Below are 7,343 nucleotides of genomic sequence, written 5' to 3'. Positions count from 1 at the left end.
CTATCAAAAGTGAAAAGTGTTTTGAGTCGCTTTAGATCTCTCCCAGAAGCTCTCGCTCTCTGTTCTAGGGTTTGCGGCGTGCTCGTTTGCGAGGAAGAAGAGGGGGGTTTATATATGGAAACCCCTTTGACCTAGCTTCCCAGTCCTGCTCGAGGGTCTACTCGATGGGGTACACGAGGATAAGGTCGGGTTACTCCTCGGATAGATCTTCGGGCTGTTCTTCCTGCTCTTGGATCCTCCTCGATCGTGTTGGGGTTTGGACTGTTCTCCCAGCTTGATGGCTCCTTCCGGTACATGCTCGGATTTGTCCTTGTTTCTCCCCATTTTAGGCTCTAAAGCACCTGTTTTCATCCAAAGTATGGAGATGCAAGAATGCAACACCTTAAATGGCCTAAAAGTGAATTCCTACAGTTAATGACCTAAAAATGCTAAGGTAAGGGTATAAACAATGCAGAATGTAGACAAAAAAAAGATGCTAAAAACATGTAAATTAGAGAGTTATCACGGACAGATCTCACAAGAAACAGCCACATAAAGCTCATAAAACATTTTCTTCAGGAATTCTCATTCTCCTCTCTCTCTCGGGAACGAAAAAGGCTAAACAAACCCCTAGCTGCGTTGAGTTCTCCTTATATACACGACGAAAACATTCCTAACCATTCTATCCAACAACCCAGTATATGTTTGTACAAGGTTCCAACAACATAACAAAATATAACCATCAACACATTCGAGACCCTAGATCATATTCCTCCTCATTGCCATGATTCCACGTCATATATCAGCACCACAAACACCAATTGAGATGTGTAAGTATCATCAAAAATATCAGTAAGGCAATCCTCCCATCTACTCGACTATACACACAAGCGAAATGACAAACACAAGCAATGCACAAAAGCAAGCAAAGCTGCAAATGACACTCCTCGTCGTCACGATTGATGCTGAACCCTTGCATCGACCGACACACTCCTTGCATAGATCGATGCAACGCCTTTGCATCGACCGACGCACTCCTTTCATTGATCGACATAACCTCGCGTCTCTACCAATATCATCGCTGAACGCGATCTCTCTCGACTTCTTTAGGCTCCAATCATCCCCATAGCATCAGTGACGTCAAATCTAACCTCAATAGGTCACGACAACAAAGCACAAACAAGCACAAAAGCAATAAATCACTCAAAATCACACAAAACACACATTTAATCGCTTAGATAAGCCATGGTCCCACACTCACCTCTTAAACAAGAAGATTCTAGAACAACCACAACGAAAACACGTTGCAACAAGCTTCTCTCATGCCCCTTATTTCAGATCTCCACACCTACGGACATATCCCTCTAGAAAGAGGCACAAATTGCTCACATAACGATTTTACAAAGATTTATCTTTCTCTCAACTTTCAGAAAAGACAAACAGCTAAACTACACTTTATGGCGTCAAACCCCCTTTTAACGGCAGGACCTAGGTTTTCCTCATCAAACCACATCAAACTGGAGACATTGCACGTGAACCCACTACAAGCATCGATCGATGCCCTTCCTTGGCATCGATCAATGCTCGAACCAGAAATCCGGTTCGCGGGTGTTACACTCAAAAACGCTCCTGGTGTGTTAATCAACCCAAAAGGCATCACCACAAACTCATAATGCCTATAACTCGTCCTGATAGATGTCTTCCTCACATTTGCCTCATCTATCGGAATCTGATGATAACCTGGTGCTAGATCAATCTTGGAGAACCAAGTAGTACCTCTCAACTGATCCAACAACTCATTGGTCTTGAGAAGAGGGTACTTGTTCTTCATAGTGACCCGGTTCAGACCCCGGTAATCAATGCACAAGCAGAAACTCTCGTCCTTCTTCTTAACGTACAACACTAGCGCTCCCCACAGTGAGACGCTAGGACGAATGAATTCCTTTCTCAATAAATCCTCCAGCTTCTTCTTCAACTCTGCCATCTCTACTGGTGCATCCTGTAGGGTGCCTTAGACAAAGGTGGCTTCCCTGGTTCCAACTCAAACGTGAAGGGATCAGACCGAGATGGTGGTAACCCCTGCAACTATTAATATACATCCTCAAACTCTTGAACCACAGGGATCTCAGCTGACATACATACTCCAACATAAAAATAGTAGCCAGATAAGCCTCACAGTCCTTCATGATCGTTTTCTCTGTCTGCACAGCCGAGATAACCAGACTCCCTAAAGTCGGTCTCACTCCCTGATAAACCAACCGCTTTCCCCTAGGCCGCTCAAGCACAACTTTACCCCGTTGACAATCCAGATGTACTCTGCACAGATGCAACCAATCCGTATCTAGTATAACATCATACAACTCAACTGGACTGATAACCAGATCTACCGACATCAACTCCCCAGCAACCTAAATATCCACACCTCTCGCTCGTCCATGGACCCTGATCAACCTGCCTCCAGCAACCTTGACAGCCCTGAACCGCTCATTGGGATGTCCACGAATGTTGCTGCTCTTAGTACATTTTGGGGTAATGAAGCAATGAATTGCTCCATAATCAAACAACACGTAGGACGAAGTTCCTCCCACCAATAAGGTCCATACACAAACATTATGCGCTAAGAATCCCAACGTTCATCACAGGCAACCATAATATCCAAAATTTATATAAACCACAAAGCCAAAGTTAGAAATTATACTCGTGATCGCGTTGGCACTGGTTCCTCATGTTTCCATGATCGAGTACACATGCGGTGCCGCTGGTAATGGCAACACCGTTTGACCAACCTGTTGCACTCCTGGCTGCACCACCTTCACAGTCATCAGGTGTCCTGCCTCTCTACAGTGGTAACACACCCAAGTTATCTACAGATGTACTCTATACTGATGCAACCAATCTATACTTTGTGCTCCAAGCTACCACTTCTGAAGCATCCCACACCGCTGGAACCAGTCCTCTGCATGGTATCAAACTTTTGTTTCTGCTCCTGCACAGGCTTGTCGCCCTTGCTAGGAAGGGAATGCGGCTGAGTCCGCTTCGGCTGCAGTGGAGGACTGACCACCACCACTTGTGCCCTCAAGTTAACCTCTAACCAAACTGCAGTCTCCACCAGCTCCGCTCTCGTAGCAAAAATCCTCACCCTACACTGAGTCCACAGGTCTTCGCAAAGAGCCAACAGGAATCTCCGCACCTTAGCCGACTCTCTGGCTCCAAAGTCCAGCCTGCATATACCATAAGCCGACCAAACTCTGCATCCAGCTCACACACAATATGGTTCTGTTGGGTAAACACCAAGAACCATGCCTTCATGCGTTTATGTGCCTCCTGTGGAAAGTACTTGTCGTTGAACTCCCTCCACCACTAATGTCGATCGACACCTTTACCGAAAATCTACAATCGGTTCATCGATGTTACAGTATGAAACCATTTACATATTTTTATTGGTATAAATTAATTTGGTTTCATTTGTTTATATTCTTTTAGTTGTGTTGATCAATTTTTTTTTTTAACGTTATTTGGTGTATGATTTCATTATGAAATATATTAGATGTTAAAACTAAAAAGTGGAAGAGATATATTTTTGTAACAATGTAAAAAATATATCAAAAGCAAACTAAACAATTTTTTTTTTAACAAACTATATACTATATAAGATACAAATAAAATAAAGTCAAATTAAAAAATTAAATGTTAAATTTTACATTAATGAGAATGACATGTGTCACAAAAATAGATAATCAAATATCGCATTGTTAAGCAAAGTTAGAAAAAAAACTTCTTATCTTATATAATATACATTATGTTCAAATAGCAAATATAAGCAAACATATATAGATATAATGATAGCCAATCTTATTGTAGAAATGTTTAAATTCCAACTTCCCTATCACTAGAATCTCATTTGCTGCTTCTCTCGAGCCACCCTAATGAACCTTTGCAATCTTCAGATTCTGCTCATTGTTGTTAATAACATGTTGACTCTTAGTCGTATTTTGCACATCTACCCATGTCTTGTACCGCTTACATATTTGCAGATGATTCCATAATTTTGTAGTTCGTGACTTTGTAGGACATGCGAAATCCTTCTAGCAATAAATCACTAGTTAAAAAAAGTTGTATAATTACGAATAAATTTATAGGAATAACAAGAAATCCGTAGGGAAAAAAATTGCAACATATTTGACACCAATAAAATTTGTAACTATTTGGTCGCTGCAACGTTCCCATTCTACCAGTTCGTCGCAAATTGTTACAATTTTGATACCAAAAAAATAAAGCTAATTGTTACGAAATGTTACAATTATTTACAAGGTTTTGTTACAAACAGTTTCAAACATATTAGTAGATACCTCAATGGAGAAGAGAGTTTTATTGTATGTTGTTATCTTCTTGGATTCCACTTGACAAACTGAGATAAAATCCACAAGAATGTGAAGTTGATCAAAAATAATACAATACTTTCAACTCATTAATACAATACTAAGGTGATTTTGTGGTAAAGTAAAGGAAGATATTCACTAACCAAATTTTCAACGCATCTTTCCTCTGCTTATCTCAAGACCTAAACCGCACAAAAGCAAAATGACCAAAAGTACCAGCGTTAGAACATAAGACAATAACCATATTCACAAGAATAGCTACAGAGGATAAATGACACACATGAAGTAAATCCTTATACAGCATCAAAACTACTACTTAGACAGATTCAGAGAAACCCTTTCGAAAAAATATATAAATTTTGTCGAAGAATCAAATCACGATCTACAGGATGCTTACAAAGATCTGAACAAATCAAAAAACAAATCGAATTCAATAACAAAGAACAACACCAAACAGATTTGTCAAAGATTTGTGTGGTTTTGTGTATACCTTTGAGCTGAAGTACACAAGCCTGTGAATTCATGGCAGATGATTTAGAAACCGAGTTGGAGCTGCCAGTGATCTGAGAGAGAGAGAAAGAGGAAAATGGTCATGACTTGAGAATTCTATCTAAGAAAAAAGTTTCAAACACTTTTTTCTTAGTGCGTTCAATAAGAAGCAATAAACACATTGTTTTGTGTGAGGTAACAAATGCATTTATATATCCATATTGAACATACTGACACAGTGAATGCACATCCCATTCAAATTTTGAACCAATATAACATGCACAAGAACAATTGCACTCATAATTTTTTTTTGTCTAGGAAAATATTTTCAAGGCAGAACATGAATCATAGTCATCATGCATTGATGGTAATCCTTTACTTAGAAAAACATAGTTATCACATAGGAACAAGAATGAAAAATAAAATAAATATATAAGTAATTCTAATCTACGGCGAAGAAAAACCAAAAAAATGTTGCCGGGAAAGAGTATATACAAAACTTATTGGGTGGCCATAAAATTATCTACACTTGATCATATTTCATATTAATAAATTCAAAAAGAAGAAAGAAAATTAACGTACAATATCCTTTTATGGTATACTTTGGAACTCGGACACATTTTTGTTAGATAGTAGTAAATAAGATATACTCTCCTCTTCCTCCATCAGCTCCTACACCAACAACATAACAAAATTTAATATTAACTTGAGATTAATTATTATACCCTAGATCAACTGTTCTGACATATCCACAATGCCTATTTGTCCAATGCCTCAAATAGTTCTTTCACTCTTTTATCGTCTTTCCTGGATCCGAACACCAAACCAGGACAGAGTAAATAAGTGTTACTCATAATAAAAGTGCATTTACAGTCTCAAATTCAACTTCTAAAAGAGAACAGGCATGCTTTTTGTAACTTTACCTGGAGATACCTTATGTCTGTGAATAGAATGGCTTTTGGCTCTGCAGTTGGAATCAAGCTTAGGAATGTTCTGCTTTATTATGCACGTTCAGAAAAGTTGTCTAGATGTCTCTTTTTTTAAAGCCATTTACCTTAGCTTCGAGGTCAAGATACTCCCTTTTTAAGCTGTTTTCTAGAATCGATTGGTTTGGTATCCTAATCTTCAAACGAACTAAGAGCTTAATATCAATCCAGTTCTACTTTTAATTTCACATGAATCTTGAAATGAGAAAACATATAACAATACTTCATATAGATCAGGTGAAAAGAAAAACTACACCTCGTGGCTGGATTGATGCGAAGAAGAAGAAGAAGAAGAAGAAGGCTTGAAGAAGAACCATCGTCTTTGTCGCCGAAATCAGCGACGGGAGTCAAAAGCTCTCGATCTCTTTCACGATTGGCCACTACAATCGCCGGGTTCTCGTCTCCATCGCCGATATACTCAAATCGGAGAAGAAGAAGAAAGAAAGAGAAAGATATGGCTTAAGTAAATTAACCTGATCGATAGTCTCTCTACAATTGATGTGACTGCTCCTCCATTAAAGAAACTTTACAAATCAAAGATCAAGACTTTACGAAACCCATATGATTTAATTAATTGAAAACCAGAGAGAAGAAGAAGAAGATTACGTCTATGGCTGGTGTTACGATGACGGAGCAAGGGACACGGCCCCGAGCGATGGAGAGAACTCTAGCACGTGACGAAGAACGATGGAGACCGGCGGGATTGCAGTAGGACGGACCGTCGTGTTCATCCAGATCCGCCTCTTCCACTTCTTTGTTGAACCAATTTTTGCATAGGAGTTCCAGCCCATCGTCTCATCCAGATCCGCCTCTTCCAATTCTTCGTTACTCTTCTAATTTTAATTTGGGGGAAAAGAAAAATTTAGGTCACTGATGCTCGAACAAAGAAAAATGTTTCAAGTGTTTAGTGTTGTGAAGAAAAATTCTGCAAATTTGCTACATTTAGCGTTGTGTGTCATAGTGTTACAATATTTTATGTCACTAAATATGTAACATTTTTCTACAAATTATATATATGTTGTTATTTGTTACTATATAGTTACACTTGGTAACTAATTAGCTACAAATTATATTAACTAATACTTTGTCACTAATTTGCAACTTTCTGTGGTTATAGTTTGCTACAACTCTTTCCGTAGCTAGATGAACATGTTTTACTAGTGAATGCATACACATTTTTCATATGTGTTCTCTAGTCTTGTGAAATGAGACGATATATCTAACCTTGTGGGGAGTATCCTTTTTTGTTTATTTCCTCTTGCCCCTTTGATTCGAGTATGGAATCATAAATTCTTCTTCTTGGTGATATACACATGTACATATGTATATGTCTTTGTTATCTGGATTTGGAGATGATGATAATCCCAATGAAAATATTAAGACAAAAAAAAGTAATATATGAAAGTAACTTCCATCTTAACATGCAATGAACAGTAACACCAAAAATAGACTGAGACCCTAATCAATCAACATTAAAGCCAAGAACGGGTTTACAGGTAATCAACCGTAC

At 38.6% G+C, this 7,343-nt stretch overlaps 1 long non-coding RNA gene across 7 annotated transcripts; it reads right to left on the bottom strand.

Annotated features, from left to right (window-relative positions):
- Positions 3,831-6,813, bottom strand: LOC104780038. 7 transcript variants are annotated; one of them, XR_766629.2, is made up of 6 exons: positions 5,771-6,813; positions 5,430-5,654; positions 4,849-4,921; positions 4,502-4,540; positions 4,329-4,387; positions 3,831-4,064 (listed from the first exon to the last, which is right to left on the bottom strand). It is a non-coding gene; the product is annotated as an uncharacterized LOC104780038 (long non-coding RNA). The 7 variants fall into 7 exon arrangements; XR_766628.2 differs by having other exon boundaries at positions 3,831-4,061; XR_766633.2 differs by lacking the exon at positions 3,831-4,064 and having other exon boundaries at positions 4,171-4,387; positions 5,771-5,811; positions 5,902-6,813.

The sequence above is a fragment of the Camelina sativa genome, chromosome 4 (genome assembly GCF_000633955.1).
Source record: "Camelina sativa cultivar DH55 chromosome 4, Cs, whole genome shotgun sequence".
Classification (NCBI taxonomy): Eukaryota; Viridiplantae; Streptophyta; class Magnoliopsida; order Brassicales; family Brassicaceae; genus Camelina; species Camelina sativa.
This window is presented reverse-complemented; position numbering and strand designations above follow the sequence as displayed.